Source organism: Nannobrachium achirus, assembly GCF_963921795.1.
Source record: "Nannobrachium achirus genome assembly, chromosome: 18".
Classification (NCBI taxonomy): domain Eukaryota; kingdom Metazoa; phylum Chordata; class Actinopteri; order Myctophiformes; family Myctophidae; genus Nannobrachium; species Nannobrachium achirus.
Window position 1 is genome coordinate 15884518 of NC_137825.1, and position 12783 is coordinate 15897300.

The window sequence follows — 12783 nt, forward strand, 5'->3', positions numbered from 1 at the left end:
ACTATATGGAATCTATGAGAAGGTTGTGGGGGTCCCTGCTTCATCTCTCTCTCAACTAAGGAGTCTTTGGCCTTGGTCCTTGAAAACGTTGAAGGCCCCTAAATTACAGTGATGTTTTGAGTTTAACACATTCATTCATATGGTAGAGAATGTTAGCACAATATAACTTGTACATCTGCAGTAGTTGGAGGTGATCTCCCTCCCTATACTCTTTTAAGGAGAAATGTAGACCCTGGTGTTTGGTAGGACACCTACTGGTTGACAAGTAGTACTGCCTGATGCTTATAAGTGCAATATCTGCCCTGGACAAGTGAGTGGTAAAATAATCTAGTCTCCCACACACAGTGAGTTCAAATCCCAGGTAGGACGTTAGGACTTAACGGTTTGCAGCTTTTAACTCCCCCCCCCCCCACACACACACACACACACACACACACACACACACACACACACACACACACACACACACACACACACACACACACACACACACACACACACACACACACACACACACACACAGACAGACAATTGATTGATTGATTGAAGAATTTATCAGAAGTTTGCAATAAAAAAAAGTAGTTTCATGACAGAACAAATCACTGGTAGAAGGTCAACTAAAAGGAGATCCTAGAAAGCTGAACCACCTCATATAACATTGAAAGACAGACGGATAGAACATAGTACTTTATCTAGGATAATATCAGTTTCAAGAGCATAACATCAAATACAAAGGCAGGGAAAAAAAAGAAAAAAAGGGGGGGGGGGGGAGCATGGGGGCTTAGTCTATTTACAAGTCACGGGTAGCAGCTGTCTGAAGGTGACTTTTCATACCAATTTTGAAGGAGGCTAGGGATTTGCTCTCCTTTAAGGCTTGTGGAAGGGCGTTCCACATGTTGATGGTATAGCAGGAGAACGAGTTAGAGCCTTGTTTAGTGTTAAATCTACATTGATGATGATTAGTGGAGCTGCCTCTGGTGTTGTGATCGTGGACATCCTTGACCTTTAAGAAGTAGTTTGTCAGGTACATGGGTATCTTGGAGGTGTAGTGTATCTTGTACACCAGGCCCACAACAAGAGGATATGTCACTTAACCAGAGCACTTGACTGCAGACACATTCTTGTTCGCAGACCTGAGGCTGCAAAACACTAAAAAAATTGTCCTGGTGGCCACAGTGAGCAGCCATACTGAAGCTTTTCACTCACTGGCTCTCCCAGAGGCACTTCCACAGTGGCTTTGGAGGGAGGGGAATTGCAGGAAATCTTTTTCCATCACTATCTGGGTGAATGTTTCCAAAGCCAGGGCAGCGACCAGAAGCTTATAAATGGAGACAATGACAGGGTTCCCACACATTTTTACCAATTAATTTCCAAAACTTTTCCAGAATATTTAACCTAATTTCCAGGACTATATAACAATAATTCAGCTCAATAACAAGTCGCTTACCCCTATGCACAATGCCCAAAGACAGGTAGTGTATGCCAGTGGTTCTCAACCTTTTCAGGCTGTGACCCCCGAAATAATCATATTTTAACTGGGGACCCGGGCACCCTGACGAGCACTAAGAGTTGAGGAATTTTGTATAACACGTTTCGATTGTGAAAATAGCAGATCTACATGCTCACAACGCCTCGCTTTTTTTTGCGAGGCGTTGTGAGCATGTAGATCGGCTATTTTCACAATTTCAGCCTCTAATATTTGACAATTTGGCCATGTTTAATTTGTCATTTCAGATGTATTAACAAAATCAATAACCAAAGACAATGCATAGCTATTTTTTCCAGGACCTTCCAGGACGCTTGATCAATTCCAAAACTTTTCCAGTACTGGAAAAATATTTTTCTAATTTCAAAATATTTCCATGAATTTCATGACCGTGGGATCCCAGCAATGAGTTTTCTCTCAAACTCACTTGTCTGATGAAGCATATGCGGAATTAAATTAAATGAAGTAAAATAAAAGGTTTATGAAGTGTGTATGATTCTTAGATGTTGACATGTTTTGCGAGGTGGAAATACCTCTCTCTTGCAGTGCACTATGAAACACAAGGAGATTTCACGTCAACAAGTGGCTGTAAAGTGTAACCTCCACTGATATGATAAATACAGCATATAACTGCAGAGTAACAGTGCAGTACAGTACTGATTCTCAAGCTGGAGTGCAAGGACCCTTTGAGGAGGTTCCAGGGGGGGTCACCAGCCTAAATGATGGATCTTTGGGAACCAAATGGAACCATATTTGGGTCTGTAACTCATAGGGAGAGTTATTTGTACCCTCACAGAGTTTAACACTGAGGATTTTAAAGCGTCGATTGGGATCACAGAGATAAACTATAGCTTAGTGCAGGGGTCTTCAACAGGGGGTCCGGGACCCCTAGGGGGTCCTCAGAGTCACTACAGGGGGTCCTCCAAATCTTTGAGTGATAGAAACTTTTTTTCACTAACCACTTGAACCCTAGCGTCCATATTCTGAGAACTTTAGCCAAAAATAGCAGATCAACATGCTCACAACGCCTCGTGCTGCGAGGCGTTGTGAGCTTGTAGATCGGCTATTTTTGGCAAAGAGCTTTGATGTAGAGGGGAAAAAGAGCAGACTAAGTACAAAGTGAGAGGTCAAGTTTAAGTATTGACGACTCAAGTGGTTAAATATCTGAAAACACACATTGACATGAATCCAAAATACACTGATGATTGTGCTGTCAAACAATGAAACTATATGGAATCTATGAAAAGGTTGTGGGGGTCCCTGCTTCATCTCTCTCTCAACTAAGGGGTCCTTGGCCTGAAAACGTTGAAGACCCCTGGCTTAGTGCATATAACAAATTAAACACGGTGAGAGAAATCTACTACTGACAAACCTACATTTTCTCAGTAAAATCCTCAGTGTTTGTGCAACTCCAAAGAGCAGACACATGTAAGCTAAAATGGCGGTGTGTTCCATTTGTACCCTCCTCAGAGTAACATTAACACTGGGGATTTTAACATGTGAATGGGCTACTGAAGATGCTCTTGAAATCATGATGACCAACGGCTCCTTCAGTAAACTCTTGCTGTGCCTTGGCTTTTTTCCTTAACCTTTTTCTTTTTTCCTTATTCTTTTTCATTTTGTGGGGCCACAAAATGTTTTATTTTCTCCTGTTTTCAAATGCCGGGATGTGGTATTTGCATAATGTGTACTCTCTCTCTCTCTGTGTGTGTGTGTGTGTGTGTGTGTGTGTGTGTGTGTGTGTGTGTGTGTGTGTGTGCGTGCGTGTGTTTGTTAAAGAAAAAACTACAAAAGGAAAAATGCTGACAGTGCACTGTGCCACTTTAGCTGGCACTAAATTCTACCTGTAGTCACATTTCTTGGTTGCGGTGGGAGCTGCTTTTTTTTGTTTTTTAAAGAGAATTTCCTTCTGCAGTCAGCAGGGGGTTCTGGTTCTGCTTCTGTGAAATACTAACTGCCTTTGCTATCTGGTTACCCTCACTCCCTTACTGTAGATCCAACATTCACCCTTTCTCCTCTATTAATTCAATTCAATACTATCCCATACACCATCCTCCATTCCATTTTCTATCCACTTGTCCAGCATTATTTTTTATTACTCTTCTATTCTCCTTTATTCTTCATTTAAAAAAAATCAACACATTCCCTAAGGCACTGGTTCTCAACCTGTGGGTCGGGACCCCTAGGGGCCTTTAATTGTCAAATATTAGAGGCAGAAATTGTGAAAATAGAAGCATGTTATACAAAATGTAATCCGGGCCCTCAACTCTTTGTGCTCATCATGTTGGGGGGGGGTTCCCAGTTAAAATATGATTATTTGGGGGGTCGCAGCCTGAAAAGGTTGAGAACCACTGCCCGAAGGTGAGTCAAATATCACCACTTCTTAAAAAGACAAAATAATAATAATAATCAGAAACACAATCTAAACATGACTTAAAGAATAAAGTCCAACTGCTTGATCCCCCAACCCAACTCGTATTCTCCCCTATTCAATTTTACAGTGTTCTATTCTCCATTTTATTTCATTACATTATACTCTCCTCTATTCTATTGCCAATTTATTCTATTCTCGTTTACCCCGTCCTTACCCCTATCCTATTTCTATTCTCTTCAGTTTCATGTGTCGGGAACACTTCTCTGTTTTTAACTTTCCATTCAGATGTTTGGGGCAGGGCTGTCTTTTGGCTGTCCATCTCTGCTCTCCATTACATCCACTCCCCTGTCTCATCCCCTCCATCCCTCCTTGCTTGCCTCTGGCAGCTGGAGTTGGAGTGGCGCAGGTTGCCAGATCCAGGGATAGCGAGGAGAGGGAGGAGGGGGATATGATGGGGGTTCTGGGGGTTTAGACCCTCTGGCAAACACAACAAGTCCTGCAGTTGCCTGATGTGATGTCTGACTCGGGCCCACAGATCCGTCCCCTAGACACTTTCTCCCAAAAATACATTTCTCCCTCTGAATTACTCCTTCCTTCTCTCTCTATCTCTCTCTCCCTCCCTCCCCACCCCTACAGCATCCCGGTTCCAACTCTCTCTCACTCACTTTCTTCCTCACTTAACCCTCAAAGACTTGGAACGCACCCGAGTCGCGTTAGATTTTAACCAATTTAACGATTATTTTATGCTTTATATATATACAAGCTTGTAGATCTGCAATTTTTATTTATTTTTTATCGTGAAAATGTGTGCAAGTCTTTGAATATCTTTTACCCGATCTTTGACCCGACTTCTAAATGCTTCCTCTAAATCAGCTTCCCCCAAAATGACAGGTGTTTGGCTGCGGACCGACCCCCCATCTCAAAATATGTTGTTCCAGGGACCACCTAGAAGGCAATATTTGAGTTACAAATGTTTGCTTTTAAATGGATATATTCAAAGACTTGCAAAATAAAAAAAAACATGATTTTTCAAAAATAGCAGATCTACAAGCTCGCAGCGCGGCACCGAGCTTGTATATCTGCTATTTTTCAACAGTTAAAGCATTCAATAATTCTAGGTATAAACGGCTTAAAATGGAATACTGTTTACATTTTAGTGGTCAAACATGTTCTGGTTATTCCCCCTCCTGTACACTATAGGGCTAGAGTATCGGTATTAGCGAGCGCGTTATGACTGAAACTCCTTGCTGCCGTGAAATGAGAGAGAGGGAGTTTGTTTCTGACACGGGAGCTGTGAAAAGCTGTGAAAAGCGATATGGACAATTTGAGACCAGGGTGACAGTGATGCTCATGCAGGGAGATTTGTTTATGGAAGGGAAAACGACAGTTAGCCTAACTGTACCGCTATACAAAGCAACAAGACACCACCAAAACATCACCCCGAGTGCACCGATTCACCATATTATTTCAACCATTCTCTGTATGACAAAAAATGTATATACAATACAAATGATAATGCGTTTCTACGTTCATTTATTCTGTACATTTCTTGTCTTTGCTGAAGAATTACATTATATTACATGGAAATGTGTTACGTTTCTATGATAATCTTCACCTGTCAAAACATCTTTCCACTTTTTGGGTGTGGATGCATTTGTTTAAGTAGCTCAGTTCCAGGGTTACGGTTAGGGGAACTACAATGACGATTGTAGTTAATGGCCGCATTAACTACTGAGAGCTGATGGATTTTCACCTATAATCAGCATTTTATTGATTTAAAAATGAGAAGAACAGCTGTGAAACAATCAACCAAAGAGTGGATTAATCATTCCACATAAAAAAAAATCACACCCGTGTGAAGTGGAGCTGTGTGTGTGTGTGTGTGTGTGTGTGTGTGTGTGTGTGTGTGTGTGTGTGTGTGTGTGTGTGTGTGTGGATCATGTGTACCGATTTTTGTGACATTTGAAGAAAATATGTAGGAAAAGGAGCAAAAAGTGTGTTTTGGAGAAAATTCAAGATGGCGGAAAATCTATCATGGCGCAAATGGGCGTGGCCTATATGGGGAGATGCGTCATGACCCAAGGAATCCAGGGAAAAAATATTTTTAATTTTCCGACCTACGGTTCAAGAGTTACAGGCCAAAACGTAAAGTGGGGTGTTATGGCGCCACCATGCGGCCAAATGACACAATTATTTTTTATTTAATCCTTGAAATCATTATGAACCTCCTCTCCAAGTCTTGAAACTCTAGCCCCTATGGTTTGCGAGAGACAAATAATTGAATGTGAGTTTTTGCGATTCCCATTATAAGTCAATGGGGAAAATTAATTCACTAATAAATTAATATCAATTAAACTATTGAACCTTTCTCTTAGCAAGTTACTAGCCCACGATTCCCGAGTAAGCCGGTCGATTTGACATATGGCACGAGTGTGTGGTGGCAAAACTGTGGGACTAGTAGCGTGCCGAAGTTTAGGAAGTTCAGGCTACATACAGTACACACACACAGACAGACAGACAGACAGACAGACCCACACAGCCACGTATAGGGAGCCTGTGCTTCACACAGCTCCAAAAGATACAAAAAAAAACACTTTAGTGATGTATCATGTTCAAATGTCAAATAAATCATTATGAATAGCATATTATGTGAACAAATGTGAATGTTTGTCTTTCATTATTGCGACCGTAGGTCGCAGTTACTTGCACACTATCCAAACCTCCACCGGCTGTCCCTCCGTCACTCCGTCACTCCCTCTGTCACACGTCACACGTCACACTTTTGCCCTGCTCATATCTCTGCAACCGTTGCCCCGATCCATGCCAGATTTTGCACACACACTCCTTGCCTGCCAAACTACAACCTCCAAGGACCCCCGGAGTTTCGGGGACCCCCAGGTCCCTGGGGGACCCCCAGGTGTAAAAAATTACCAAATGTGCAAAAATGACCAAATGACCACCCCAACGGGGCTGCTCACGGGGCATTCCCGGGGACCACCCACTCCTGGTGCTCCAGAACGGATGCAAAAGTGGTGGCGCCCCCAGTGGAGGACCCCCTGCCACTGCAGCTCACATAAAATGCCGTAACTCGGGCTAGGAGCGACCGGGAGAGCCGGGGCCGGTACCTATACGTCCGCCTTGGCGGCGAGGAGACCCCACCCCTCATTTCTCACATGGCCCTCTAGCGCCACCATGAGGCCGATTCAGATTTTGCCCTAAAATCACGAAAATCACTACACAGTATGTCTACACTCATGTCAACAACATGGATCAGGAAGATTTTGGAAAAACACATTTTTGCTCTATTTATGGAGATAAGCGACCAACGGTCGCTTATCTCCCGATTAGGGAGTCTTACTGGTATTATCATGGTTTTATATTATTATTATCTCATTATAAAATGAAAAGATACAGTATGTGTTTCATCATTTCAAGTTGTTCAGATAACTTGTGATGAGCGTTTACCATCCTGCACTTTATTGCCTTATTTGACTGTTATGTAAACCTTGGCGGTTTTAAAGGTATAACAACGTATAAGTCTTAACAGAATAAAAATAAGCGTTAGTCGCAGCGGTAGTTGATAATTCGACAGACCATTGGGACGTATAAACATAGTGACTTCAGTCTATACTGGCCAGAAAAGGACATTCAACCAAGAAGTGGCAGGAACTGGCTTTCGGCCATGACGAGGCAACAACAGACGAGGTGGCTGATGGAGCAGGGGCGTCACAAGGGGGGGAAACGTGGGACTGAGTTACTAGGGCCCAAGGTGGAGGGGCCTTAATTATTTTATACTTTAGCTATTGAAAAATAGCAGATAATAGCTCTCGTGCCGCTCTGCGAGCTTGTAGATCTGCTATTTTTGAAAAGTTGTGAAAATGCGTGCAAATCTTTGAATATTATGTATTTTTAAGCGAACATTTGTAACTCATTTTTTTCTTCTGGAGGTCCCTGGAACTAAATATTTTGAGATGGGGGTCCGTGGCCAAATACATATCATTTTGGGGGTCCTTCACATGAAAAAGTTTGAGCACCACTGACATAGAAACATAGGTTTTTCCAAAAACCTTAGAAGGATTTGAAATATTCAAAGACTAGCACAAATAACGATTTTTCAAAAATAATGCGTAATAATGTGTTCCCAGTCTAAATGGGTTAAACCCCCTCCCCCTATGAAGAACATTCACGAGGGGCCCGCAGTGAATCCTTGTACCCAGGGCCCAGAGTTTGGGGGGACACCCCTGTGATGGAGTATTGTAGACCGGAGTGAAGGATGACCAACCTAACTCCTAACCCGGCAGCAGGGGGTCCAGTGTTGGGCCTGAGCAACTTGACAGGAGCATGCTCTCTTGGCCCGAGGAGTCCACGGCCGCTATTGACTTCTATTTGTACGGTAAAAAGCTAAAACAAAGGGCCACGTCTCCCGCTGAGTGTGGGAGGGTTTCGCCTCTTTGTACGTGCGTGTATTTTTTTCCTGCGTTCACGCATTCGTTAATGCACCTGAAGCTCTATGACTGTGCATATGTATTCATTTCTGTGTGCACGACCCTATAACCTATCAAATCCTTCTGATCTGTCCTTTGCACCTTTTCAGCTGAGAGACACATCTCCTGTCTTTATGTATTTCCTCTTCTTCTTCCTTCCTCCCTTCTCTTTTAGCCTCACAAACCACCTTTAAAGGATGTGTGTGTGTGTGTGTGTGTGTGTGTGTGTGTGTGTGTGTGTGTGTGTGTGTGTGTGTGTGTGTGTGTGTGTGTGTGTGTGCGTGCGTGTGTGCATGCATTGGGGGGAGTTCAACAAAGACGACTAGAAAGTAGCACGAGAAAGAGAGAGAGAGAGAAAGATGGAGAGAGACAGAGAGGAGGTGAAAGCAAAAAGAGAGAGCGCTACACAACCGCTCTCGGTAGACGCCGTGTGGACCCTGTTTGAAAGGAGATGTTTGATTTCCTTTGAAACGGTTCTATGCCAGGCCCTCTGCTATGTTGTGATCTTTAAGTACGCCACGCTGAGGGGGCCCATCAGAGCCGGGGGGCCCCTCACTGCGCTGGGACCTGCCTCGGCTCTGCCTGCCTGGCTGTCTATGGGCCTGTTTGTCTGTCTGTCTGGCTGGCTGGCTGTCAGGGTGTGAGGAAGGGGGTACGGGGCCAGGATTGGCGGAGGGAGGGAGGGAGTGGGGGTGGAGAGGAGGAGAAGGAATAAAGTAGGAACAGTAGCTGGTCAAGCCTTCAGGTTAACCAATGTAGGCCTGGGATTATTGAATGCTTTAACTATTGAAAAATAGTGAAAATGTGTGCAAATTTTTCGATGTATATTTTTCAAAGCAAACTTTTGTAACTCAAATCTCTGCTTCTGGGGGGTCCCTGGAACAACATTTTTTTAGATCGGCGGCCAAATAAAATGTAATTTTGGGGGTCCTGAAATGTTAGAGAACCACTGATTTAGAGGAAGGATTTAGAAGTCGGGTCAAAGATCGGGTCAAAGATAGCCAAAGACTTGCACACATTTTCACGATTTTTCAAAAATAGCAGATCTACAAGCTCGCAGCGCGGCACTCGGTGCCGCGCTGTGAGCTTGTATATCTGCTATTTTTCAATAGTTAAAGCACAAAATAATGGTTAAAGTGGTTAAAATCTTAATGCGACTCGGGTGCGTTCCAGGTATTTGAGAGTTAAAGCAAAGTCTCACAGAGAGAGACGTGGGGAGGCCTCAGCTGAACGGTACAGAAGATCTCTGGGAATCAGACGTGTCCCTGAGCAAGAAGACACACGGGTTGGCTACACAGAATCAAACGTTTGGAAGGCAATTGTAGCCGTTCGGAATTAACCCATTTAGAACGGGTACGCATTATTGTGTATCATTATTTTATGCTTTAACTATTGAAAAATAGCAGATATACAAGCTCACTATTTTTGAAAAATCATGAAAATTAGAATTTTTACCCGATTCTATAAGTGTCTTTTGAATCCTTCTAAGGTTTTTTGAAAAACCTATGTTTCTATGTCAGCAATCTGGCTAGCCATCGTCAAAGAAAAGGTCCTTTTCACTTAACTGGAGCTCAGTTAGTCTGTTCTTGAGAGACTACTGTGTCAGTGGTTCTCAAACCTTTTCACGTGAAGGACCCCCAAAATGATATTTATTTGGCCACGGACCCCCATCTCAAAATATTTAGAGGAAATATTTAGTTTTTTGCTTCAGGGACCACCCAGAAGCAAAATTTGAGTTACAAACGTTCGCTTTGAAAATACATATATATTCAAAGATTTGCACACATTTTCATGACTTAAAAAAAAATAGCAGATCTACAAGCTCGCAGCGTGCCGCGCTGTGAGCTTGTATATCTGCTATTTTTCACTGGTTAAAACATTCAATAATTCTAGGCCTAAGGGTTAAATATGAAACGTCAGATTGACACATCTTGATCACATGAATCCAGAGATATTGTTGTGTACTGATTTGTGTGAGTCTTGAGACAAAATGTGTAGGAGAAGTAGCAAAGACAAACAGATAGACAAAACAAACAGACACACACACGGACAGGGAGAAAACATAATCTCCAGCCTGGTGGAGAGAAATGATAATGATCAACTTGGAATGCAGATCTTGTGAAAAGAATGGCGTATAGCATCATGGCCAGTGACAATAATTAGCCATAATGTGACATGATGAAAAGCAGCCTGTCAGCTTGGCCTCAGGAGTCTCATATACTTTGTCATATTATGACAAACAGCAAACATAGTAGATCTACATACTACGCCTGTCCTCAAAAAATCGACGAATCGACGCGTCGTTTTAAGCCCCCGGAATCGACGCCAATTGTTTGAGTCGAGCCGTCAATATATTTTTTTATCACACCAGTTACAGTGGTGCGGTATGAGAGCGCTGGACTGTGACTGTCATGTAATTCTTATTGAGTCCATACTTCCTACTACTTGTAAACTAGACTTAAAAATAAGATCAGTTCACGTGACTTGAAAGTTGCCTTGATCATATGACAGTGAGCTCTTATTTTGAAGTTAAGCGCTTGGAGAGGAAATGCGTTGACGTGTTGTTATTCTACTTGCAGCTAGAGCTGGCCAAAGAAGCAGCGCGACGCGCTTTCACTTTCACCGTGCCGTGGGTGTGTGGTGGTCTCAGGCTGAGGAATAGCGATGGGCGAACTGTTTTCTTTTTATCATCTCGCACCAGATCGGCAACATAGCTCTTTTGATACAGCAGCGCTGTGCTCTGAGAAAATACAACTTGTGGAAATAATACACGACATGCTGTCAAAGATTATTCTCGCCTCCGTTGTTCTACTCTGCTCCACAATTCACAATGACCGCACGGCTGGACGCAATCTTATCGTCATTAATGTCCACCGCTACCATGTCTCGGTAGTTCATGGATCTAATTCACTTTAAAGGCTTAAAACAATGTTCATATTACTGTTTTATTGTATTATGTTGACGTGGTTTAAAAGCTTAAAGCACCACTTTCTTTTTCCTTTTTTTCTTTTTTTTTTACATAAACGATTCGTCGACGCGTCGGATTAACCCCCGCGACTCGAGTCGACTTGATAAATGACTTGATTTTGAGTTTCAGTGAAATTGAGAACAGGAGCGCTCGTCGAGCGGCGCGGGGTGGAACAAGCGGTCGCTTTGATCCACAACAACAACAACAATGACAACGTAGCGTCGGCAGGAATGATAGCCCCTCACCCCACGGAGGTTAGGGTTAGGGTTAGGCATAGTTTTACTGAGGTTAAGGTTAGGGTTAGGCATAGTAAGCTAATGGCTAAACACAGCTGAGCTGGGCTAGTAGATAAACAACAAAGAGGTGTCGCAAACGAGTGACGTCAGCGACTGCACTAGTGAATGGCTGTTGTCGCCATCTCATGGTGATTACGCAGAATTACATGCTGATAAGAGACTATCAAAGTGAATTGATCCAGGTGGTGTTATGGGTGTGTGGTGAACGACAAAACGAGTGCTCTTACCCCAATCTCACTGAGTTACCCAAACTGACTGTAACATATACAGTATATATATATTCTTCGTTCCCGTTCATTGATGTACCTTGCTCTTTACAGTACAACAGTATGTTATGTTTTAAAATCTTTTTCCATACTTCTCTGTAACTTCTGATTCTCCCCCTTGGGATAATAAAGGTATCCATCTATCTATCTATCTATACAAGCTCACAATGTGTCACACCATGATGTGTTATTTACTAAGGAGCTGGAGAGATAGGGAGACTCCTTTTACAGATCACTGCGCAAAAAATACTCTGTAGAAATGATTGGTGTCAGAATATAGAGCTACTTTACACTTATTTTGACCAAGAAATAAATGAATCAATAAACATTCATATCCATGTTTATGTGAAAATTGCACTTTTCCATGCAATACTGTACATCATAGCACTGGAGCCAGTCAGTACGATGCTTCTAACATACAGATATGGTACAACACATGCACATAATATGTGTGTACCATGTGCTTGTGAATGTGGCTGGCATGTATGTATGTGTATGTACTGTACAGTATGCGTGCGTGCGTGCGTGTGTTTAGTTGGCTAGTCTGACATCATGTATGGCATCACTGTCTGAAACACACAAAGCGTTGTGAATGTTCCCCACCGACTACAAAGCCTTTGTTGTCTCCAGTCAGTGTCTCCTATGATACTCCTTCATCCTGCACTTGTTGGGCCACGTGTGTGTGTGTGTGTGTGTGTGTTCGTGTGTGTGTGTGTGTGTGTGTGTGTGTGTGTGTGTGTGTGTGTGTGTGTGTGTGTGTGTTTACGCGTGCACTGTGCAGGGGCGTCAACTGGATATGGCAGGGGTATGCAGCTGCCATACCCTGGGTCCAGGGGGGGGACATAAAAGTTACTTTTAAATATAAATCCATGAATGTCTCTTTGTCTATCTGTTCTGGTTATTATGTTG

At 42.9% G+C, this 12783-nt stretch overlaps 1 protein-coding gene across 1 annotated transcript in view; it reads right to left on the reverse strand.

Moving 5' to 3' along the window:
• vti1a (vesicle transport through interaction with t-SNAREs 1A) overlaps positions 1–12783 on the reverse strand; it is a 273743-nt gene that overhangs the window by 108156 nt on the left and 152804 nt on the right. The window lies entirely within an intron of this gene.